Below are 26,990 nucleotides of genomic sequence, written 5' to 3'. Positions count from 1 at the left end.
AGTGGCAAGCTACAAAGTATGAGCGGGCCGAAAGCCAAAAACGTAGTAAATGCGCATCGCGCCAAAAAAAAAAAAAAAAAACAAGATGGCAGTCGCGGCCGGCAGAGAGCCGCGACCGGACTTACTCCGATGGGAAAGGAGTGTTAGCAACCGTAGCGAGCATCAGGAAAGACTTCAAATCATGCCCGCACTCTTCCGACGTTGAATTCTGTCTCCGAAGAAGCTGGAGAATGACGCAAACCGCAGGCTTCACCGATACCGGCGGAGCGCTCACCCCAGTGCCGCCATACTCATCTGGCGCCAAGCCACGCTCCCCTTTGGCTTCACAATCTAGAAATGTATTGTTGATGTCTTCTCCCTTACAGTGCTTCAGGTCAACCAACAAACGTCCATACGGCCAAGGGGCGAAAAATCTTTTACGACTTTACTAAGAGAGTGCGTTGTAAGTGCCAGAGCGCTGTCAGTATCATGCAACAAAACACCCTCTAACACACGTATTTACAAGTTACTCTACAAATTTTAATTGATTTACAGCAACAAGATTATCTAAAGTGAGCAAATCCCTTTATCAATACAAATTCAAGTTTTGTGAATTAAATTTTTTTACTGCAAACAAAGCCTTTAGGACGTGCAAAATGAATTTTACATGTGCAAATGAGATTGGGAATTGGACCCACTAATCTCAGCCCAAAATTCAACCTATTTATAAAGAATAGCCACAAACAGAATTATTGTGCAATAGGATACCACTAATATCCAGTGTAGTATTTACTTGAAAGCGGTGCTTTAAGTATGCAGATACTGTTGTGCTCTCTGACTGTCTTTGTTTCAGGGGGGTGTAGAACTATCTCTCAGCAGGGGCTCTGCGCTTGCAATGGGAGAGCATGAGAACTTCTAGGTAGAAAGCAAGTTCTCTGTGATACTGAGTGCCAGAAGTTACTTGCTTCACTATTGAATTACAAAAAATTAAAAAAAACCTTCATTTAAGGTACAACAACACTTAAAAAACAGAATGTAATAAATGCATCTTAAACTACATATACTACCTTCCTAATGTATATATATATACCCTCCATGTACTTATGTATCTATATATTTATTAGTTTTTTCTAATTCAGCATATCCAATGCACTACCCTATTTCTCTCCCTATACTAATCTCAATATATCATCTACCTCAACTCTCTCATTCATCCCAAAACCTATACCACTACTATCATCCCCAAAATAACTCTTTCTAGACTCTTCCCTCCTCTACCCCTGCTTGCATCATCTCATTCCTCTTTTACTATTCAGATCTCCCAAACAAGCTTTTCTGAACTCTTACTCTCGACTCTTCCCCCTCCACCTCCCTTTTACCCATCCCAAACCCCCTCCTACTGCTATGAAGTAAAAAAAAAAGATTCTAGACCCTTCCCTCTTCTATCCTTCTACTATTCCTTGTCAATCCAAAAAACAGAATAACATGTCCACCACTCAAATTAATTTCATAATTCCCTATACTAACTCCCTTCCACCTCCCTTTTACTCACCCCAAACCCCCTCCTACAGCTATAAACTCAACAAAAAAATCTAGACCCTGCCCTTTTCCTTCTCACTCCAAATAACTGACTAACATATCCACCACTCAAATCACTTTCATATTTCACTATACTAATTCACCACTAATCCTTTATGGGTTCCGGAGTATTACGCTACTCGCCGAAAAAGAGCTTAAATACCTCATTAGAGGTAGCAAGCACTATATAAATGCAAACCGTTTTTCCTCTTCTATCCCTCCACTAGCATTCTCAATCCAAATAACTGACTAACATATCTCAACTGAAATTCCTTACATATTTCACTATATTAATTCACCACTAAACCTGTGTGGGTTCTGGAGTAGCGTACCACTCAACGAAAAAGCACTTTGATGCCTCAACAAGGGTAGTAAGTGCTAAATAAATGCAATTACAATACAATACAATACATCTATCCATTCAACACACTGGATGAAAGGCAGGGACCTCGAGCACCTACGACTTGGAAGGTGCATACAGCTCTCTACAAACGCTGAAACCGCCTACGCTGTCTCAGCATTTCATCCTACAGAGTCCAAAGAATTTGCCTTATTCAACGCCTCACCATGCCACCGAGCTCTGATTTTTCAGGCAGGAAAAACTCCTGATTTTTTCATCCAAGTGGCACGTGTTTCTTCTCCTAGAAACCACGTGCCGTGCCGTGCAAGGCGGGAGGCGCCGAGCCGCAGGGACATCCCTTTATTTGCATTTTCTCTCAGTGTGATTAGAATCTTTCTTCGGCAGCGCGTGACTTTATACTCCGCATTTCCTAATTATTTTTAACTAAAGTGGCCCCAAAGGTTTGTGCAATAATGCACATGACCTGTTGTGCATTTATTTATGTTTTCCTGTTCGGCGCAAGATTTTAGAATGGTGCCTGCTGCAATATATTTTATTAGTGGCGAGTGCACAATTATATCATTGTTAGTTTTCAAATCTATAACTCAAACACGCTTGGTGTGATCTCACAGGAAGGGTTGGAGAACTGGCATTGCAACTCCTAAGCTTGTGCTAAATTCGTTCACTTTTCCATGCGCCGCATTAGTTAGGTCCGAGCCATGCAGCCCAGACCCTGCATGTTGATTTCATTGAGCTAAGCTCTGGCTTGAAGTGAGCAGCGCTGCTGTCGCTGCTGCGGAGCCGGTTGGCCGTCGCTCCCCCCCTGGCAGGGGCCCTCAGTACAGTGCAGCCTCAGTAGTTGAGCACAGAGACAGACACACACACAGACGAGTACTTTAGTTACATTGTTGGGTGAGTTTGCAGCAACTCTCTCCGCTTTTGGCTTGAAAACACCACTGGATTTGTACATATTTTCTCCCCTTTTTCGTCCTGCGACTCCGGAGTGGCCGAGACTTTCTTATTTGCACGTTTCAAGGCGATTTTTTCCCTCTTTTTTGGTGCATTTTTCCAGTACTTGTTTTGCTTCAGTTTTTGGCATGAGTTAGCTGGGAATGGAAGACAGCAAGCGTTTCCTGCCGCTGGGTGAGTTTGCGCACTTTCCTGTGCGATCATTTCACGTGTGTGTGCGCTGCTGGGGGTGGGTTGCGCTGAATTCTTCCACAAGGGAATCTGAGGGACGTGGGCTGCTGGGTGAGTCCGGGGGCAGTGGCCACCCCCGGCAGGGTGGGGGTGGCTGTGGGCAGGGTGGCATTCCCCTCTTGCTGTCAGACGATTCTCTCATTTCCACGGCAGAAGTGCAAGGGTGTGAGGGGAACATTTTCAGCAACTTCTCGCGGCAAAGCAGGAGAGAGAGAATGTTGGTGTTTTTGTGCAGGAACGGGTGAATATTGTCACCCAGGGGACCGCGGATTCCTTGCCGGAAAACAGGGGGAGGAGGGTGGACTGGCTGTACGTGGTGGGGGCTAAATTCACGCTTGGGGGTTATAGTCCATCAGACATTCTTGTGTTGTGGTGGGGAGGTCTCTTGCCCCTGTTTACGTGCGCACACCCCTTTCGAAATGCACCAGCCCCGCTCTTTGCAAGTTGCGCGTGCAAAGCTGTCACACCGTGGGGGCGGCACGTGCACCGTGGAATGCACACCGTGCGTCGATAATAGTGCACAAAACCCAGAAGCCGCGCGCTGGTTTCCCTTTAAAGCCTTTAACCAGGAGGCTGGCGGGGAAGGGTGGGGAGGGAGGCTGTCAGCAACGGGCTTGTTATGTAATGCCTTGGGTGCCTGGGCTGGCGAAGGTATTTCGGGGGGAGGGGGACGTGGAATACCAGGCAGAGAGATGTGGTGGGAACACTGTGTCTCAGAGCAGTGTCTGTCTAGGGGGGCAAAAGGGGTGCGTTCAGACTCCAGCAGAAAGCGCACGAAAAATGCCATGTGGTTAAAGTGCCAAAGCAGAGGTTTGTTGGGCCGGGATCAAAGGTTTACTGCACTTCCAGCAGGCCACGAAGTTGTAAAAACAGGAATGGAGGCTGGCAGGGAGAGAAGTCAAGGGTACAGGGGTGGGGCGGGGGCCTGGGCAGGGAGGGTTTATAATAGACTTCTGATCCAAGAAGTAACTTCTTGAAAACGCGCTGCCCACCTTTCAGCAGATTCCCCATAACCTGCATTGTATTTTCTGTGATCTGCTGAGGATCACAAGTCAGGCAGGCGAATAACGTGCGCTTTAAGTTGAAGTTTACTCGCAGACTGGGAGGGTTAGCGTCACCGAGACGGAGTCGGCTGTCGAAATCAAGTCCCCGGTGTTGTGCGAAGTGCATCGGTATTTCGCACCGTGAATAAGCACCGATCTCGGTGTGGAAAGACATAAGAAAAGGGAAAATGAAAGTACTTCTAAAGTGTAAGAGAGGGAGTAAAGTAAACAATCCTAGGCCTCTAGATAATATGAGCAAATATAAGATGGGTGACTTGACAGTCACATGATGTGGGTTTGCATTCTGGCCAGGCAGAAACAACAGCAGGATGCACGTGCCTGATTGCGTACCCAGGGTCTCATGTGTGCCACTGGGGCGCAGAGGCTACACTTTGCACAGGAGCCCCATTCACCTCAAGGCCCACATTTGTTCTGCAATGCCAGAATCTCAGGGTGCCCTCGTCCCATTTTGCTGGGGCCCCATAGTTTTGTAGAGCGGCTGCATATAACTCATGGGACGGGTGGTCATATATCGTAAGCGCATAGAATCATCGATAGTAAAGCGGCACTATAAGGACACTAGACATTGTCAAGGGGCTGCTTAGACCAAACAGTTGGCCTCTGGGGCTTGCTTGGTGTTGATGGTTTAGCATCGCACCCCGAAAGGTGAGCCTCGAGAGCGGAACAGGGTTCCGTCCCCCGGCGGAAGTCCAGTGACAGGCGGACTGTCCACATTATGCGTTTGCACATACAATGGCAGTGATTGGGCGCCATCAAACTCCGCTGGGGTGCTCTGGTGGCGGGTCGGTGGGTCCCGTGAAGTTTTCTGAAGTTTGGGAGACATCGCTGAAATGTGCCCTAAAAGTATAACCAGGTCTGTGTTTGTCTCTAAGACGCCGAAACCAGGAAGTTGACTGACGAGGGCACTGCATATAATGCCCGCTGCCTCCCCTTCAGGATACTGTAACACTCTACCCCTGTTCGGGGCTTTTCTTCCATGTTCTGTTCAGTGCTTTAAGTGGGCAGGTGCTGTCTGGCACGGAGTACCTGCACTTCTTTCATTTGACAACGAGAAATACTGCAGACATCTGCATGTTTGCAATAAATCTAATAGGAAAATACCTGCTCTTCTCGAAGGCAGACCCCGTCCCCTACTCTAGTTAGTGAGTGCCAGTACTCCTATGTTTCAGTTGAAAGCACTGCTTGTGTTACTGAGATGTGCACAGCGTTCAGTACCATTATTATGGCATAGAAGCGCATTCCAAATTGGGGTGCTTTCGTGAGGACTTGAGTGTGTCAGTTCACAGCTCATTATTTCCAGAAAGGGGTACGTGGTTCAATTGAAGTGAAATAAGAGTATAGCTCATAGAATGCGGTAGCGCTAGCGAAATGCCGAGAGCGTGATTGGACCCTGGTGTGTACCTCCGGCCGGGCCTTCTGTTCCAGTACATGTGAAAGAGTAAAGAACTGGGCTGTGTTTTGTTTCCATTTTTTAACCTTTTAAACTCATACTTAATTAAGTTTGTTGGCTCAGAAAAAAAGACTTTAGAATTTATGGGCACTTACATCCATAGACTTCTGCATTTAGTTACACAGATTTTGTCATGAATGGCGCGCCACGTAATAGTTGCTTCCGAGCACTTCCCACATTCATGTAACTGAAAGGAATATTCGACAATACAGACACTACTTCTGCAGCGATACTACTTGTTAACAACTTTATTATGTATGCCCGTGAGTATTAGTGAAAATATTAGCGTCGCTTGACGCTGCGTATCGAACTATTTTTAGGTGCTTCGATGCTGAATATTTTATTATTTCTGCATAATATTTGTTCCTGTAGCTCGACTTGTTACACAGTACTCTCGGTTGAAACTTTAAAGGCACCTGACGGACAGTGAGACGAAGTGATTTGCCCAAGATCACACAGTTTCTGTTCAGATGGGAAAGGACGAATTAGAACCCAGTTGCGTGGCTCTAGTGTTGGCAAACCGGGCACCAGACCACGTCTTGTCTTTGGTCTCTCTTAAATCATTGGGAGATTTCGGGTTTGTTCTCCACCTCTGGCTAGCTTCCCAAAATGAAACTCTTGGCAGGGCGCGTGGAATTGACATTCCTTTAGCTGAAATCAGAGCGCTTTGGTCGGGAGGGGCAGTTCAGCGGTGCAGGGGAGGCTGGTGGTGGCCACTGCCAAACAAAACTTCTCTGGTCCTTCACCAGCCTTTTCCCAATAAAGCGCAGTTCTGTCCGATAGCTTTGTTTCGCACTCCAAGTACTAAATGTGTTTCCCCATTACTGTCCCCATTAATGTGTTTTTTGTCGATCGTTTGTTTAGCACTTAATACCATTAGACCGTTTCGAAGCACTAGAGCTGCCAAGAGAGATGGCAGAGATGGACGAGTGTTGCACTCTCCTTTGTGAAAAAGTGAAATATGTGCTCTGTTATTCAGTCTACGAGGCGCTCTGATGCCAGTCAGGGCCTTGTCCGCTCTATTGAAAACACACAAATACATGAGTCACTTGGATGCCTGTGGGCGCGCGTACCCTGCACACACATCAACATTGCACCCACACATCGCAGACTAGCGGTCACCTCGCCTGACCCCAGCATGCGTGCTCCCAGGGGCCGGGTGCCAAGGCGCTTTCCCTCGAGACATTCGAAATTGCAGACAGACCAGCGCTGCACAGGGAGACACATTCCAGACACGACAAAGCGCTAAGAGGCCACGCCAGTGGTAGATGTGTTCTCTATATATACACTATTAACGTATTGTGACACAGGGTTCTATAGATTGAGTTAAAATACAGCCCCCCCCCCCCCCCTCAGTTTCCCGTCAGTTGTATTCTTGTTCGACAGAGTTTATAAGGTAGCAGTGCAATGATTTTTTCCGGTATAAACCTTTATACCAAGTTGAAATAACTTCCTTCTGTCCCCAACTATTAAATACAATCACCTGACCTTGTGACTAGACTTTTGTATAGTGGTAAAGTACACGTTTTCTTTGGGGCTAGGGAGATAATTCAAAGATAAAGCAGTAGGCGCAGGTTCGCCGCCTGGGCTACAGGGGTCCGGATTGAATCTGGCAGGGAACAATCAGCCTCTCATCTTTCCAGAATCGGTCAAATGACTACCAAAGTGTTAGGTAAGACCAACACTTGTTATTCAGGCGCTGAGAGAAAATGCCTGGTGTGTATTGTGCAATGTGTACGTAGAGCTGTTGAAACGATGCCGCCTCTAGTAACTAACATATTTTATAGGAATAGTGTTTTTTTTATTTTTTGCTAATGGTGTCAGGTGTCTCAAATACACGTTCGCCAATGTATTCATCCTATCGCCTCCATTTTCATTTTCTGCCCAGGGGAACGTATTCTTAAGAAAGTTGTGGATTTGTTCTGGCCCAGTGACGTTTCTCTTCGGTGGATTTCGTGTGTTCCACTCTCTGGAATGTTTTACCCACACTAGCTGACGTAGTGTTCATACGTGTGCAGTTCTTTGATCAGGCTGCCTCGCCGTGCCCAGTAGTATGCACACGTGTGGCGCTGTGCAAACAAACACGTTCCAGCGCACGAGACGCCGTCTTGGTTCAGAAACCACCCGCCTTCAGATCAATAGTTAGTAGAATGGGCCTGGATGACCCAAAGCGAGCGCCTCGTACAACTCACAAATCAACACTCTAGTGGCACCTTGGGAATGGGGACACACTTGGTAAATGTCGGCGGGCTCGGACCCTCTGAGAACGGAGTTCACTTCCTGCTCCTCTCCAAGGTGCACCGCGCCGAGGAGGGCACAGCCGGGTCTTCCCCCTCTAAGGGGTATATTACCAACAACTAGCGATAATTTTTGTCTCTAACTTGTTCAGAGACAAAAATTATCGCCGCACATCGGCGATTTTTATCGCAGATAAAAAAACGGCCGCAATGCATGAATATCGCTGAAAAGTCAGCGATATTCATGCATTATCGAGCAAATGCTCTTAGCCATGTTATCCACCTCCCATTGGATAACATGGTGAAGAACTGCTCAGGGCAGGTGTTAGCTTTTGGAGATATTCGCGCTTAGCGCGAATATCTCCAAAAGTTGGTAATAGGAGATAGCGATGTTAGCGACTGTTTCCAGTCGCTAACATCTTGGCACGCCCACTTTGCATGTCATTAGTGATAAATATCACTGACATGCAAAGCGGGGCCCAAGATGGTCGCTATCTCCTATTAGCTGTCACTAACTGGTGTTAGCGACAGCTTGGTAATAGGGAGATAATTTTATCTCCGCTTTCTTGGCTTTTAAAGCCAAAAAAGCGGAGATAAACCCCTTGATAATATACCCCTAAATCTTTTTAATGGGAAACGTTTGGTGGTAATAACAGCATTCTATACATTAGGGGCATTGATGCAATTTAACTATAAAGATCACCTTCACTGTGTGGGCAATCATTTACACCCCCCCTTTTTTTCAATCAATATTTAACGACAGCTTTGCGATTGATTTGTGGAGCACCGGGCCACCTGGGAGAGGTGAAGAGGGGGCGGCGGGGGGGGGGGGGGGGGGCGGTTACCTTCCCACCCCTAGCTTCTGAAAAAACATTGGTTAGTGTGGTCTGTTGACGATTTTATGGACAGTGTTCTGTGTATTAATTGAATGTAACAAGTGTTTTAATTTGCTTTTTTTTTATCATACATATATATATATTTATAATACGAGAGCCTGTGTTCTCACTAGTTTGTCTCATATTTTTTTTAATGGCAAAACTTTATTCTCTCCCTGTGTTCAACAACAGACACTCCCTGTTTGTATGTATACTGTTTTTATTTGTAAATTGTATTTATATAGCACTTACTACCCCTGGCGAGGCCTTAAAGCGCTATGTGACAAGTACCACGCTACTCCAAAACCCAATGTTCGGTGTAAATAGGTAGAGTAGTAATATGTGATTCCCTTGCCCCGGTAGGATTGGTTGTGGTAAGTGTTTCGAGTGTGTGCTCCTGGGATCGCGTCGTCAGGAGAGATAGATCGAGGTGCATCAGTAAAGAGAAGCTGTTATTGGGAGTGTCGACATGTGCGCCTGTTAGTTGGAGCCACTGGGTAGGAGGAGGGAAGAGTTTGGAAGGAAGCTTGGCAGGCCATATTAGTCAGAAAGGTCTGGGATCAGTCAGATGGGAGGGAGGGCTGAAGAGGTGGAAGGATTTTTTTAATAACGACAAAGATATATATATATATATATGTATACAGACATACCTACTCACACATCCAAATATGTACATGTATAGATACTTATGCACATATAGCCTTACACGTAGCAACATTTCAGTGCAATGCATAACCCCCTATATATTGTAACAATATTTACACTGTTAGACATACACATGTACGTTGTGCATAAATATACATATACTTTTCTTGTTTGTTTTTATATTTAAATGTATTGCTATACGCTTACAGGTACATGCCCTATTATCATATATACATACTCAGACGTATATGCATTATCATGCAAAAGAAGCATACGCCTAAATACAGACACTCATCTACTTAATACGGTATACACCTATATATAATGCATAAAGAAACATTTGTTATATGTAATCGATTTTTAAAAATATATATGCATTCCGACGCACACACATATTTACTTGTGTACATATGCAATTGCAGTACAATACAGATTCACATCCTATTTTCAATAACTGACACAACAGTTTGTATTAATGTACAATCATGTTTGTGTAGTGCAGATACAAGCCCTCAATACTGAGTGCCGACACCAGAAAGAATCAGTTGTGTGTATGCACGTTGTTATGATGTGTTGAAATGCGTGCTCTCCTCCTCCTCGCCGGTTCTGTTCAGTTTCCAGAATGCTGATAACCCCGGCCCTTCTTCAGGCCCTTATTACACAAAGTTCCAGCCATGGAATGTAGTAACACCAGAAAAACACCCTTACTCGCATCACGTTTTACAAATGTATCACACTTGGTAAAGTGAGGCAAGTTAAGGTTCTGGACAACACAGGCCGAAACAAAACTAAACTAAGTGTTTCTAAGGCCCTAATATAGCATTGCTAACAATGGCTGCCACCAAACCATAACAAATGGCCCTCTGCAGCGTATCTTCTGGAGCAAAGAGAGCAGCCATGATCAAAACCTGTTTCCGACAAAGGTGGATATTGGCAAACCTAATTGCTATACATCGCTCATTGCGCAAAGGCAATGCTTCCTTTTCACCTATTGTTATGTGGTTTTATAGTAATTTATAGAGCACACGTACACCGAACAGTTTCTTGGCGCTAAAACACAACACACTGCCCACGACTTCAGACGTATGCCCGTTTAAAAAGCCATGTTTTAAAGAGCTGTCTAAATCTGATGTAGCAGGGGGGTCATCCTAATTTCTAGTGGTAACAAGTTCCACATTTGAGGGGCAAGTACGAAGAATCTAAACCAGGGATCTCCAACCTTTTCTGTAATAAGAGCTAGTTATGTTCAATGAAAATTATTCTTAGCTACTGTTTAGTGTTGTGATAGTCCACTGTCAGCAGTGATCACATCAGTGCATTAGGCAGGGTTGCCAGCAGTAAAGTAAAAAACACACAATCAATTTGGAATGCATCTACATGGGTAAAACATAACTGCCCAGCACCAAGGTAATAATATGAGTGATAAATGTCTCCAACTCAAATAATAGCTTTACATTGATTTTGGAAATTGAACCATTTGTCTCAAAAGTTATGAAAATACACAACTGTTTGTCTCAAATACATGCTTTTCAATTTTGGCATACCAATATTAATATAAGCAAGCAAAAGGCTTCCATGTTAGAAGTCTGAAATGCACGAGATTCACACGGGTAGCTGGAGAGCTGCTGGTAGCTTACGAGCTACTCGAAGGAGCCGCCTGAGCTAGAGGCGCCAAGTGTCTTCTTTTTAAAAGTGGGAATTGTAAGGCGATTGAAGTGCGAAGATCTTAGATTGCTGATGGGTGTGCATTTATGGAACAAGCTGAGATGAAAGCTGGTCTTGAATACCTATTGTTTTTCCAGGATCAAAAGTCACGTTACAACATTTATATAGGCAGAATGAGGCATGCCTGTGATTGTAGTTCCCAACACTTGGGGTGACAGGGACAGCTACGCTCTAAGAACTGGGCATGCCAGCTGGTGTAGAACTACAGACATATGACAGATGGCTGTGTCAATGTCGCAGGTCGATCAGTTTTGGAGTTATTTGAGGTATGTACCAGGAGCTCCCTGGTTGCTCCTTAGAGACCTCCTGCTAGTTTAGGGGGAACTTGGATTTTCTGTTGTCCTTTTATCAGTATTCTCTGCTCAGATATCCAAACAGGTGGGTGTTCTGTATAATATAAATGTTCAAAGCGGTATAGAACTGCCCTGGATCGGATTGAGCTGCTGTTGGCTCTTCCAGAGAACTAGCAGGCAACAGCCAGAGCAGGATTCTGAGCATTTGTATTGTTGCTTAAGGTTGCATCTCAGTGGCTACTGTGGAACAGTGAGACGAGTTGAACATTGACCAAATAACCTCCCCTTTAATTACCTACTAAAGTAATCCTAAAGTTTAGGCTGTTAAGAAAAGATCTCGGTGTGGGTAACACAACTGCATTGTATGGATTTTGTGTAGTGTGGTTCCTGCCAACCCCAGCATGAATTAGTGTTGTACTCTATGTTTAGAGTTACCAGATTGATTTAATATGTGCCAGATTGCTGTGATAGGAGACTGCTCTTCAGCACACATAGCCATGCGCTGAAGGAAGATGAGCCAGAGGATCACAGAAGGAGGGTGCCTGTGTTTTTCTGCTTTTTGTATGTCAAAGCACCTTGTATTTAGGCCTCTGGGATTCTGAGGTATCTTCTGGGCTTCACACAAGGCACTTTACCTAATGACAGCCTGGAAGCTCCAAGCAATCTGCCACACCTGGTTACTTCTGGCACCTCCCAGGTTCTCGCAGAGGAGTCGGTCCTTGCAGGATCTCATATAGTGTCAGCAATGACTGTATTCTCGGTGTGTCTTCTGCATGAGGCTATGGAAGGTGCTAGCAGCAACTAGCCTCTCTTTGCAGTTCCTTTATAAGGCCCTGGGAGGGATCAGCAGCGAATGGCGTCTTCGTGTGGTTCCTGTATGATGACCTGGGTGGTGCCAGAAGTGATTGGTTTCTCTGTGCGGTCACTGTATGAGGCTCTGGGAGCTACCAATAGTGAAGTTAATAAGCGTCACTAAACTAGAGAATCGTACATAGGCTGATAGTAATCTAGGAAAGTGACTCTGTATGAAGCAATACTTGCTTTGTGAGGCCATGGGAAGCCAGTCTTTCTGGAAGTCTCTCCCAAGTTCTTGATCAAGGGTAAAATGGTGGCCTTAAAGACCTACTTAGTATCTGAAAGTCGGGTGTCACTCTTGGCAGCCTAAAATGTCTAATTTAGTCATGGTGGACCAAGTAACAATTTCGCATTAGAGAGGGCAAGAAGCTTACTCTATCTGAAGACAATATGTAAAATGTATGATTGGATTTACTACAAACAGTATCTGCTAAATTTTCTTGTGCAACCTTCCGCTATCTTTTTTCCTCTAAAATTATAATTTACTTTTTTACTTTCTGGTTGTGTGTTTGTTGAGTTTCTTGATTACTTATACATTCTCTTTTGTTTGGGTCTGTATTTAGTTAAATGAAGAATATACAGTGTTATTTAGGACTCTATAATAGGGATTGTGGTTAGCAAATGTAGGTGTGTTCCTATATTTTTGAACAAAAGAATATTCTATGTGGAAAGAACAGGAAAGGAAAGAAATGGATAAAACATATTAATCGTATCTTTCTTGGTAGCAACACCCTGGGAATGTGTTCTTGACAGACTGTGGACTAAGAATGATCTGCTACTGGTCACTTCTCATCTGAAGATCAATGGTTTCTTCTTCCTTTTTTAATAACTGTATAGGGTTTTACTCTGTTTATCCCCTTTTTAAATAGGTTTTACTTTTATACAACAACTCGGACCTCAGTCCAACTCCTGACAGCATACATCAGCCCTTCAACATATTTGAGATTGGTAGTCTTCGTGTATATTGTTCACCCAGTCTTCCCCTAGCACCCACTTTCAGTCCATTTATGTGGTTGCAAGTTCCGCCATAAGTCAGCGATTTCAAGTGAGCCAGTTCGCATCCCAATAGTTATTGAACAAACCGTAGTGACTGATATTTGATGCAGTTGATCACTTGTATCTAGGCCAGCCACATATTCCCTTAGTGGTCCCCAAAAATCCAGTGTTCTCGAAGGCCCTGGTAGTGTCTCTGTATATGGCTCAGAGTTAATTGCACATCATCATGTCAACCAATGGATTATTTTAAGTGCATCTTTGACGTAGTTGGCCCAGTGTAATCAGTGTAATTTTAATGTCTTTTTAACCATGCCATAAGTTTAGAAAAGCTGTTAGGGAAAAATGAAATTCGAGAATTAAATACAGGTGCGTTCAAAGTGAATTCTGTTATCATGTGCCTGCTTCAAAAATGTTTTGGACTGGTTCTCAAGCTAGAACTTTCTTGAGTTGTCTTGAGTATGTCTGGTAGATTTCAACATTCAGGTATCTGTTGTGAATAACAACACAAGACGGGTGTCAGGAGAGGATGGTTTGAAATTATTTCGCAATGGACTGCTCACAGCCCTTCCAGCATCTCGTCCAAGGTACACTACCTGTCTTCGCCAGAACGTTGCCCCAGAACGATTGTGGTGACATTTCAACACCGGATTCCATTACAAATGGAACTCAAGTAAAAGCAACCCATAACACATCTTCCCCCTTAACAGACCTTAACAAAAAGCAACTACCATATATAACTAAACCAATACAAAAACAATAATGAGGACTAAAAACTAAACTAAGGAAAACATATCCTAGTCATACAAATCAAATAATTAGTACAAGACATATTCAGCTAAATATGCAGGAAGAACAGTATTCCTTATGTTGAGGAACACAATGGATCAGACACATTGCACTGGTCATCCTTAATAGCTTCTCCAGCTGGGCCAGTGTCTGAACTAGGAGCTAACACACTTTCATGAATGGGATGGGAATGCCCTGCTCCCTCATTATTAAACCCAGGGATGACCCAGGATAACTCGAACTGCCCAGCTCCACTGAAACCATCCCCCAACCACCATTTAGTCTCTGTTTCTTACACTTCCCTAGGTCACTTTTTCTCACCAGAACCACTCTCATGTTCCCTTCTTACTAGCGTCGCCTTGCTCTTGCTCCACCATTTGCTATTTTCAACCAATATGGCGTGATTAGAAACCTTCACCACACGTGTGGCTGGAAAGAACTTGGAACCTGGCTTCTTTTGCCCCTGAGGTCTTTTAATCTTCACCAAATCACCAACATGGAAAGCAACCTCCATAACATTCTATAGTGTCATGCCTTGCCTTGCCTTGAATCTCCCCTGCTCTTCTCTTACTTTGCATCGCACCTCCTCACGACTAGGAACTCTTTTGCTTGCTTCAGTCTTATCTAAAACCCACGCAGGAGATAAATCACAAGATGAATGCCTGGCTCTCAACAAAACAAAAGGCGAAACTCTAGTTTAAGCATGTGGGGTATTAAGGTAGCTCTAAAGCCTATCTTGGACAGCCCTTGATACATCTACCACAGAAGCCAATGCTAGCTAGTTCCCTTCAACATTCGGTTAACTCTTTCTACCTTCCCGTTGCCTTGGGGTCTATACAGAGCAACAGTGAGACATTTGATACAATTGTCATTGAGGAATTCTTGCGTGGCATAGTACTTCAACTGCACCCCATTGTCATTAACAACAATCTGGGGACAACCCTCCCTCTTAAACAAGGATGACAAGAACCCTACCACTGCCTCCATATTGGGTGTTTTCATAAACTTACACTCAACCCACACAGAGTAGTAATCCACAACTACCAAGGTATATTTCATTCAGATTGGTAAATCAAACATGGGGCCACCAAAAATCCATACCCAACTTCTCCCATGGGCCCTTGGGATATTCGACTAGGCACAGAGGAGTCTGATAAACATGCAGGGATTTGTCTGCCTAGCTACAACTTGTGCATTGGCTCACCCAGACATCCACTTCATTGTCCATTCCCGGCCACCAATAGAAGTCATGCACCCTATTTTTTGTGCCGATCCTGCCAGCATGAGCTTGATGTGGAAGATCTACCATGCGCTTCCTTAAGAAACTTGGAGCAATTTGCCTGTTCCCTTGCAGCACCAGTTCACCCTCAATGGACAGCTCGTGTTTGACCTTGGAACAGATCTGATGTCATCACTCACATTCCTTTCCTGAGGCCAGCCATTGATGATGAACTGTCTTAACATGACAACTGTCTTTCTCAGCACACTCCTTCCATTCCAAAAACGAAATAGCTTTACTGGCAATTACCACACCATCCATATTCCCAACAACACCCTCATCCTTATCAACCATAACCTCCACACACACATTCTGAATTGGACACCTGGGAAGGAAATCCATCCTAGCATTCTTTGCACCTGGAATGTGCCTTACATCAACATTGAATTCATACATTCTAGCAAGCAGCCTCACTAACCAGAGACTGGCCTTGCTTAAATTCTTGGCAGGAAGCAAAATCACTAAAGGTTTGTGATCTGTAATGAGAAACAACTTGCGTCCCCACAGATATGTAGAAGAATGTATAGTCATAAACATACAAGCCAATGCCTCACGTTATATCATACTGTAGTTACACTCCGCCATTGGACAGGCATCTGAAGGCAAACGCTACTGTACATTCTTTCCCTTCCATTAAATGTGACAGTACTGCCCCAAGACCAATCCAGCTAGTATCTAAGATCACAATTGACTTAGCATCATATTTGAATGGGAATAATGCAGGAGCATCAACAATCACTTGTTTGAAAACTGAACGCTTCAAGTTCCTCAGACCCCCAAACATATTCAGCCCCCTTTTGCTAAATTCTCCTAAGGGGTTCAGTTTGTAAAGCAAAGTTCTGAATGAATCTGGAATAATATTCACACAAACCTAAGAAGGATGTTAACTGATCATTTGCTGTAGGTTCGGGGCTCTGTTTAATTGCATCAACCAAATCCGATGTGGGTTTAATACCTGCTTTAGTCAAGATGTTCCCCCAAATAACCCACCTCTGGAAACAACATTTGTCCTTTTTTACAGTCAAACCATGTCTTTGCAGTGTGGCCAAAACATTGTCTAAAGCTTCCAAATGCTCATTCTCATTGGTTGTGAATATCAGGTTATTGTCATTGTACAAAACGAACACATGGAGATGATGGAGGGAGGGATGAAATATTTCAGCCACTCATCCACAGTCACTATTAGATATGGGCTGAATCGATCATCATCGTTCTTTAGCTCACTTTGCCACCCAAGTGCAGACCCAGCCATATGCAAATCAGTCTTGACCCTGTTCCTCATGGGAACAGTCCAGCCCCAACTGCCTAGTCAGGTCTTCCCTGGACCGGAATGAAGGATCCCAGGACCGGTTTCGGGGTAACACCCTTCATCAGCCAGGCTAACTTGAATCCATTGACAATGTGAGCAAGGGACCCACGTCTGGGCATATCCTGCCAACGTAGGGCAAACAAAGCAAACACAAGGGGATGATGGACGGAAAGGTGAAACTTTTCAGACCCACACCCCTAGTCACTATTAGATCTGGGTTGAACCCATCATCGTTCTATAGCTCACTTTGCCACTCCAGTTCAGACCCAGGCATATGCAAATCAGTCCTGACCCTGTTCCTCATAGGAACAGTCCAGCCCGAACTACTAAAGAACAATGATGGATTAAACCCAGATCTGTGACTGGAGGTGAGTGTCTGAAAAGTTACAGCGCTCCATCCATCATCTCCTTGTGTTTGTATTGTCCTTGTAAGCCAAAACCTGTTTGTTGTCACCAAAAAGTGTAACCATTAGTTTCTGAAAAAACGATGCCGCCGACGCTAGGCCGATAGGTAGTCTCAGGAACCTGTATGCACCAAAAGGTGCATTAAAGGCGGTTAAAGATCTGGAATTGGAACACAAATCTATTTGGTGATACGCTGCTCAATGGTGAAAAACACCTTGGAGTCACACAATTGTGCTAGCATATCTTGAATTTTAAGGAGTGGTAAACAATCCACTAAAATGTAACTGGTGTGTAAGCTTACCAGATTATTTGGTACCACACATTATAAAGGCAGCTAATATCACTCTGCTTGGTGATATTAATTTGCATCTTGAGGACTCCAAAGACAAGCTATCTGTAACCTTAAGAGGCTTTGAGTTCTCTTAATCTTTCTCTTTTGAATTCTGCAGCCACCCACATTGCAGGCCATCTTTTGGACCCTATTTTATCTAACCTCTCCTCCTTCTCTGTTGACCCCCGATCCAACTCAGCTGGACCAACCATTTTGCAGAACCGTTCAATATTACAGTCCCTTTCTCTTCCTCCACTTGTTCGACCCAACATACTACTTAGAGGCACTGGGCCTAATTGGACATGTTGGAATTAAACAAACTACTTCTTCATACCATACCTGCTCTGACTTCTACACTGGATACTGACCAAACTACTGTACACCACTGGCTCGAAAGGGCCACGGAGTTAATTCTGCCAAGATCATCTATGTCACAGGGCAGATTGTGCCCTCCTGCACCATGGTTTAATGACAGCCTTCGCTCAGAAAAAAAGGCATGTAAAGCTCTTGAAAGGGTCTGGAGGAAATATTATGCACCTGTGGCCAAGGCTGAATATGTAACAACCTTGAAAAAATATCATGCCTTCTGCAAATCTGTATGGGCAGTTTACTATACAGAACTCATTACTAATGCTAATAACTGTCAAAAAACATTGTTTAAAGTAGTAAAGGATCTGTCTGCAGCTAGATCTTTCACACCACCCCCTTCCCTTTCCCATCAACAGTGTGCCGAACTGGCCTTGTTTTTTCAAAACAAAGTCGAGACAATTCACCGGCAACTAGAAGCATATGCTTCTTGATTTTTGATACCCCTAATTGATGTGTCGCAACCACCCGGACTATTAGTCCCATGTCCAGGGGATGGTCAGCACAGTTAGGTCAGACACACCCATGGGAATCAATGCTTGGCCCCCTTTGGATCTTGCACAACTTCAACTTTATTGGCTACCATTAAATCCAGCTCTCCGCTTGATCCCCTCCCACCATGCAATCTTAGAGTACACGAGGAGGCAGCCCTCATGGTAGTTTTGGATCTCCTTAATTCCTTCTTGACCACAGGTGTGGTACCTTAGAATTGGAAACATACCTTGGTACTCCCTCAGCTCAAGAAGAAGGACCTTGACCCTCAGCGCTGGTCTAACTTTAGACCAGTTTCGCTTCTTTCTGTTTTTTCCAAAATTTTGAAAAAACATGTTAATATTCACCTCTCCTCCTTGGTTACCACTCACAACTGGCTGCATCCATCCCAGTCTGTGTTTAGGGCGGGTTTCAACACTGAATCCGCCCTACTCAGAGTCACAGAATTTCTGAGGTAAGAACTCGATTCTGGTGGGACAGCTGCCCCTATTCTTCTGGATTTAAGTGCAGTCTTTGATACGGTCTCACACTCCACTCTTTTGGATAGATTGGAGGCTTCAGGCATTGCCGGCACTGCCTTGAAGTGACTATCCTCCTTTTTAAAAGATCAAACTTTTCAGGTCTCATCAGCTAACAACACCTCTACTACGCTAACACTGACCTCAGGTGTTCCCCAGGGTTCTATTTTGAGCCCTCTACTGTTTACCATCTACCTACGCCCCTTGATGTATGTGATTTAAGAATCTGGTCCCACCGTTTTTTCTTATGCGGACGATTCTCAGATTATTTTCTCAATATCTGATGCTCAAAATAAAGATCCTTCCCTTCTCATGCAAGGCTTGACTAATGTCGCCCTCTGGATGAACAGAAACGCCCTTAAACTCAATGGCAATAAAACCGAAGTCCTAATCCTAGGAAATAACCCTGAACTCTGGGGAGTCAGCCACTGGCCCGCCATACTAGGGCCTTTACCCGCACCAGTGGATAAGGTTAAGAATCTTCGATTCATTATCGATAAAAAGCTCTCCCTGACACCGCAGGTCTCCAAGCTTACAGCCACCTGTTTTCCCATTCTGAAATGGCTTAAGAAAATACTCTGGCTGTTTCCCCTTAAGCTCACAGAGAACAGTGCTACAGGCCCTGTTTACATCCAGATTGGACTATAGGAATGCACTGTATCTGGGTGCTGATAAAGCCTTGATTTGTCGCTTGCAGATCATACAGTATGCGGCTGCTCGCCTTCTTTTCCGTCTGCTGAGATACTCTCCCGTCTCCCCCTTGCTTCATAAACTGCACTGGCTGAGGGTTGATAAACGGATCATATTCAAAGCCTTGTATTACATGTTTCGTACTAGACACAAGACTTGCTCCTTCTTATATCCAAGATCTGGTGTCTCGGTATGTCCCTACCCAAGCGCTGAGTTCAGTCAAACTCGCACTGTTCACTGTGCCCAGGTTTCACAAAGTTTGTTTGAATGGGCGCTCCTTCTCTGTTTTAGGCCCCAAAATCTGGAGTTCTCTTCGATTGCTCTCAGATCCTGTAACTCACTGCTTCAGTTTTGCAAGAACCTAAAAACTATGCTTTTCAGCAGCCTAGACTGAACCCATGCCACCTTCGGCATTCTCTCTCTTTGCCCTGTTACTGTCCGCTGATAGCGCCGGGAGACCCTTTTGGGTCACTGTGCTCTTTATAAGCTCTTAAAACATATATAAAATAAAGATGTTCTTGTTGAGAGATCTGAGGTCCACACAGAGCCTCATCTCTGTAAACCATCCTTCTCACCTAAACGTGTTGTGAATAACAACACAAGACGGGTATCAGGAGAAGAAGGTTTGTAGTTTATTTGCAAACCTCAGCACACGGCCCTTCCAGCATCTTGTGCAAGTTAGACTAACTCTCTTTCTTTCCCAGAACGTAGTGCCAGAACGACTGTGGCGACATTCCAACACCAGATTCCATTACAAATGGAACTCAAGTAAGATCAACCCATAATACAATTCTTAGCTTTTGGGACAATGGGTCCATGCGAGCTCTTGCAGGACCAGTTCCACTGACTTCGGCAACTAGCTCTAATAATTCTATTTCTTTCTAGACCATTAATATCTTGACCATGGTCTTTTTCCAGATTTACTGACCAAATATGTATATATATATTTTTTGGGCCCTATTAAACCTTTGAGCACTGTATGATTCTTTGTTAGGAAGGCAACTTGTAATCCAAAAACAGCTTGAAAAATCATTCATCTGTTAGCCCGTGGAGTCCTGAATTACCACACTCAGGCAATGTGTTGAGCCAAAACACCACACCCTGATACGCAGGATGCTGTAAATTCAGTTTAACATGGGCTAATTAAAGTGTATATTGGCCACTATTCCTATACAGGCCCTTCAAATTGGAATGTTTGACGCTAATATTCGAGTTATTCTTGGGCTAAAGGCAATAAAACGAGGGGTCTTTTTGCACCCATCATGTCCTGAATGGACAGTATTCTCTGCCGTTAGTACTGTATGGAGAGAGTGGTGACGCTAACAATTACAAAAAGTTACAGATAAATACATTACATGCCCGCCAGTTCTCTCACACAAAACAAACCACACAGTCCATCGCGACGGCTGTGCAAAAGCAGACACTGAACTGCAAGTTATCTCTTGAGTGTTAAGTGTGTCTTTTATGTATGCTCGATACATGTTCTCATGGCATTAAGGGGTATATTCCTGGTGGATAGCAAGTTAGCCTAGTAAACACACCTGCTGCGGAGAAAGGTGTGCGACCTGTGGGTTGAGGGTCATATGCAGGTGGGTTTTTATCCTTCGATGGTTAAACGAATGAAGATTATGACCTTGTGCTGTCGTACCAACTGCTGTTTATAGGACCTATGAAATTTGGAATTTACTGTTGTAAATACTGTGGGGCCTATTTACAACCTTGCCACGCAGTGCAGTGCAGCAAGTCACCTTGGGACACCTTCCTGCAAAAAAACAATCCTGAGAGGCATATTCCTCTATGTGTGCTACAAAATGCAGCACACATAGAAAGAGAAAGTAATGACGAGCAATAAATATATTTCTCCTCGTTACACCTCTCCTGGGAAGGCGTATCTTTTTGGCGCCTTCCCAGGTCTACCTGTTCTTGTAAATCTGGGAATATGTAAAAAACCATGGAAGTTTAAGTGTGGCTAGTGACGTGGTATTTCAACCACAAATGGAACAGAGTCGACTTTTATGTAGGTGGCCAATGTTACGAAAAGTTTCACCTTTTGACCAAAAGGATGTGTTTGGCAAAGGGAGCCAAAATGCATTTGGCTGCACAGCATAACCAGTGATAGACACGGAGACCGTGTAGTGTGAAAAAGTGCTCTTGCATTTACAAAAAAATTAGCGCAGCACCTTATTGACTATGCTAAGCAACTTCCTGCCCTGACTCCTCTTCTCACAGATCAGCCACCAATGTGGACCCACTGGTTCTACGTGACTGGGCAAACCTAAACTTACCAGTTCTTCATGTCTCTGCTAGCTTTGCACTACCTTTCTGACCTCATCTTCTTTGCTAACTACAACCACTTTCTTTTTCCCAAACCCACTGGTCTTCCTCTTCAAGCCTATGAATCTTCGGCTACCATTGTAAAAACTCCACTGAAACCCTGCTTTCGAGCACCCTTCACCACCCCCGGTCCAGAAGCCACTGCAGACTCTTTTATCTGTCCACTTTCCTTGTAAAAGTTGTACTAGTGCAAATCCTTGCATCACTTTTGACCAGGATCCTTCTGCAGATCTCACACCATCCTGGTACCTTCTTTAGGCTGTCCCCAAAGTATCTGTGGAAAACCAAAGAGAGATAAGTGTGATGCTTAAATACATTCCAGACACAAATACTTAGGCCTCAATAACAGCCAATGGAAAATACTGAGAGCCGTATCCCAGTCCATTGTGTGTTTTCCCACCATACCACCAGAGACGGGAACCAGCCATATGCAAATCCGTTAGTCCTGCTCTAATATATATGTAGCCTTGGGTAACCTTGACCAATTAGAAAACTGATATATCTATTTATAAATTATTATAAATATTTAGGATAAGTAACACAACCATATATAAACTTGGTGATCAAATCTTAATAACCCGTGATACTGGACAACTCTATAGCCATTCAGCAATTAACACGATTCAACCGTTACTGAAAGGTAACCCACAATGATCAGACATTCATTGGTACGCAAGAATTTTCATTGTGATTATAATAAGATTTATATATGCATTTATATGGAAACTTTCTTGGAAGTACCTGGCTTCTATTACAGTGACTTAAACATAATCAATCTATTTTCATTCAGGCAGCCTTGCCGCTAATTGAATTTCTTTATTAGTAAAGTTCATTGAAATTAAAGTGCTAGACTTTGTAGATAGGAAGGCCAGAAATATGGGCCGGAATTATCTCCCTTTGTAAATGCAGTAAACTGATTATATTTTTAAGAAAGTTTAAAAACACCAGTAAAAGGTCATTCATGTGAATTAAAATCATGAAAGAGATAATTCAGAAATGTATTAATACTAAAGAATCTTTTTTCAGCAAGTCATGTTTAATCAATGTTGCTATGCTACAGCCATTTGTCTAACATTCCTTAATGTAAGTTACAAGTTGCTGAGGACTACAGACAATATAATTTTTAAAGGTTTTCAGAAACAGATTTTAGTTGGTTGTGATTTGAAAGCAAATATGTAATGTGATACAAAAGGCGGAGGTAAGAACCAAGACAGATTTGCCTGGTTTGTTCTGGCAACAAAACCATGGACTCATTAGCAGGTTAAATGGACCAACCAGTGAATGATGTCACAGTAGATCTCAAAACCCAATCTAATATAATCAAACAAAAAAACATTGTAGAATTCCTATTGTTAGTGTCTTGTTAGGGGCGTGGCACTGAGAGAAGAGAACATTTATTTCTTTACATTGGAAGGCCCCTTTAAAATGGGTAGAGAAAAAAGCTCTGCTTGCAGAATTAAGAAGTAGCTTATCTTTTAGAAATCGAGAAGAGTTAGACATTGTTGGATGAGTGATGACAAGGACCTTAAAATGAACCATCTGCTCAACAGTGGTCAGAAAATCACCATAAATTGAGAGACACCTGATTCATGTATATGGGTACCCACCAGCTGCTGAGCAGCAGTATTTTGGACCAGGGCTCAGACAAACTCATCTACAGGACATTACTATAGTCAAGCCAGGAATCGATGTATTGCTGCATACAGAAATGTTGCTTTCAGAACTACAAGAGTAATAAATAGGCAGATAGGACCGCTTTAAACTGAGCAATATGAGAAAGTTATTCATCTATCATAAGTTTTGAACTTTCAGCTGGTGAGGGTCAAGAAGACAACCCCTTAAGTCATCACTATCACTCACAACCAGAATGTTAATCTTACCTGAGTATAATTTAAACCACTAGCTCTTCATGAAGTCTATGCACTGTTGGGATGTCAGATGCATGAAATCCGGGTGTCATTGATATGCATGCGTAAATAAAACGCTATTGTGTGGGTGAGTTGCCAGAGGATGGCATTGAAAATGGCAATGACTGTAAAAACCCTGAAGAAACCAACATATTAGGTATCAGGTGTTGATGTGATTGCGTAAAACTGCTGGTAATATAGAAACAAATCCAGATCAGACACAAATTGAGCCCCTCTGCCCTTCTCAAAGATGTCTTGACTATGTTGTCAGAAACCATGGACGGATCAAGGAGGATCCAGGTGGTGCCCTCTTTGACTTCGGTTGCCAAGTGGATTCGACATTGAAAGATCCCAAAAAAGAATCAGTGCAATATAAGGAATGTCCATAGGCCTGAAATTCATCTAAACAACCTGAGGCCTCCACAAACTTGTGAGTGCTCACTCTTTCCAGGTACTCGGGGGTCGCAGGGAGATGTGGAATGGGACAATAGTTTTAAACAGCTCCAAGATAGGGAAGGCTCTCATCAGGGTCATGATTATCTGTGGTCTGCAATATAGGAAGAGTCAGGCTCATTCTGAAATTTAGATTCAACTTTCTCCATCTGCTCCCTTCCTTTCTCCTATATCCTATATTCCCTCTGAGGTGAAACGTGAAAACCGAGGTATAGGATAGGAAGAATATGCTGGCAGTGTTAAAAGCACAAGTTATCTAGAACGTTTAAGGCCTTCTAAGTACAGAGGTCTTGAACTGTGGCATTCGTGTCTGTTGCAGACAGATTGGTCAGTTTACAAATCATATTATGCATTTATAAGATGCTGAAAGGATCTGGGAGATATTTCCCTTTTTCCAAACACTAGTCCTGTTTTCTGGTTATTTTGGAGTTTTTGATTAGTTGAATGAAGATGCCAGGTGATATACAATAGTGAGCCAACTAAACGTAGTTACCTGAGTGACGTAGAGCTGCCGCGCTTGAGTTGGAGTGCTGATAATTCAGCAAAAGGACTCTTAGGTTAACGTAGAAGGTGGTGTTTTGAAGTTTAAACCGACTAAAAAATTAACATTGCAGCTCTTCAGAATCGACAATTCAGCTGCCTCACATGTAAGGTGTTGCTCCAAATTAACTGGCACAAGGCATGAATGTACTCGAAAACGATGCACAAAAATATAAACCCCGAAGAAAACCAACCTTTATCCCACAAATTAAGAATGAAACAAACGAGCGATCACAGGCGAGGCCTTCAAGGCGCAGCTCGCGAAGCTTCCAAGGGTTCTGCTACCCGGTAAGTGATTGGGTGGCTGTGGGTTCGTGACCCCGGAAGAGGAAGGTGAATGGCCCGATAACCTGGGTGGCCCAGCCTCGATCTGGCGTAACGCTTCCTAGGTCGGTCACCAGACCAGACTTGAACATGACTAACCACAGAGGCCCTGTGTTGGTAGACAGGGTGACAGGGCCTTCTCTCTCGGTAACAAGCACACATTCACCCCAGGGAGCCACCCTTTCTGATGTTATTATATGCAGCCCCGCGAAGCCGCCAGACTGTGATACCAGAACATTTTGGTTAAATAAAAAAATAAAAAAACATGTTTGTACTGTGAGTATTGCAAAGTTTTGCCATTTTATAACGCTGCGAATAGCAGGTATTATTTTAACCTAAAATAAAGAAATGACAACATCCCATTTCACTATGATAATTTGCTTGACTTTAGAACAGTCCTAGAAACATTTAAAACGGTAAACTTATACACGTGTCAACAATTCATGAGCATTATCCAAGCCCAGCTAATGCTTTAACAAAATGAGATTTCAAGCGAATTTACTGCAGATTATGAGAACTACCTTCAACGGTTTATCGCCGTCCCTGCTGGTTCATTTATGATGTTATTATGAACGTCATTAACAATACCAGTGCAGGTATTGTTGATATCATTCCTGTTATTTATAGTAATAATATTATTATTGTATTTGTAGTACTGAGATTATGAGCACACGTGTAATGTATATTATTATTATTGTTATTATTTCGACCCTTTCCATATTTAGATCTTTTTTTCCTCCGCTTGTCATTGTTATGATGTGATCAACCCAGGTTTTTTGAGAGGGAGTGATTTGTTCAGGTGTAAGCTGCACACCTACCGAAACATTTGTGTCAAAACAATGAATGATTTGGGTAAACATTGCCTGCCCTTCCACTGTCCCCAGCTCGATTACACCCTGTCGACTCTATCTGAGGACAGAAGCAGCCCTGGAGACAGAGCACACAGCCCCTTCACTCCACGGGTTCTTACCGCACAACCGTCTCCCCAACACCTACGAACATTTGTATTGTTGAATTATTTATGGATCGGTAGGTGCCGGCGGCCCTGCTTCTAGGCGCAGCAAACAATGAAACAAACAAAATAGGTATTTAGAGGGCAGCAGTGGTAAACATAGGAGGATTGTAAACGCATGTTTTAGGATAATGTTGTGCCTCTTCCCACACAGCAGATCCCGTCACGTGTACATTTCTCATTGAAGCCGACTGGGTTCCCATGCTATTTCCAGATCCTTTCATTTTGTTCTTCTCTGCGCTTTGGGCGTTTCAACTTATTGCAGATGCTGTTGCCGAAAAGGACTCTCCGCGATGGTTCAGACTTTAAAATACACCTACTTTCAAATAGCATAATGGAAAATCCTCCAGGCGAGGTCAGCTGGACCTTTTCCACTATTTTGAGAATTAGAGCCACCTACAATGTAAGGCCATTAAACATCATGGACATTAAGGAATACGTTGAGTCAATTATGCCTTCAGATACCTTCGGGTCTACTTTGCGCTATATAAAACTCTGGGGGGGACGGGACAATGAGAGGGTGGGTTTAGTGTTAATGGCTTTATCTATTTGGCTAGGGTTTGAAGTATCTTTATTCACATTAGAAAAAAATACAGAAATATAAAAGTAGATTAGAGATTAGCAATCGAGATTTGTTCCGTAAAGAAACCCAATAAGCTAATTGAAAGGACCTATTCTAAATAAGAACCCATAAAGAGTTCTGCTGGAAAGAGCGATGAATAGAAAGGCAAACTCTTCTTGAAAAGTAGTTCTGGAAACTCAGCCGAGTTCCCTAAAGTTGCAGTATCAACTTTCAGAAAAAATTATCTGTGCAGTAGCATTGATCAGGAAATTAATAAATGAAGTCACCTCAAAGGTCTAAAGGAATCATTTTTCCACGAAGAAGAGTCTTGGGCACAGGAGAAAATCCAGCAGCAAGACTACCAGATGGGTAAGAGAGAAAGTAGATGTGTGGTGTCTAATTAGGTAGCTACGCTTGTTATTATAACCTTTTAACAGGTATCGGT

General features: G+C 43.4%; 1 protein-coding gene across 6 annotated transcripts in view; it reads left to right on the top strand.

Moving 5' to 3' along the window:
* Positions 1-2,758: 2,758 nt before the first annotated feature.
* RXRA (retinoid X receptor alpha) overlaps positions 2,759-26,990 on the top strand; it is a 468,131-nt gene continuing 443,899 nt past the window's right edge. For 3 of the 6 annotated variants that reach the window (XM_078641942.1, XM_078641944.1, XM_078641939.1), the window contains exon 1: positions 2,773-3,040. The gene's annotated coding sequence lies outside the window, so the exon portion shown is untranslated. Of the gene's footprint in view, positions 3,041-26,990 lie in introns of all 6 variants that reach the window. The other 3 variants (XM_078641943.1, XM_078641941.1, XM_078641940.1) reach the window with 3 other exon arrangements.

Source organism: Lissotriton helveticus, chromosome 5_1 (genome assembly GCF_964261635.1).
Source record: "Lissotriton helveticus chromosome 5_1, aLisHel1.1, whole genome shotgun sequence".
NCBI lineage: Eukaryota > Metazoa > Chordata > Amphibia > Caudata > Salamandridae > Lissotriton > Lissotriton helveticus.
Note: the sequence above shows the minus strand (reverse complement) of the source record. Positions and strands in the feature narration are given on the sequence as shown.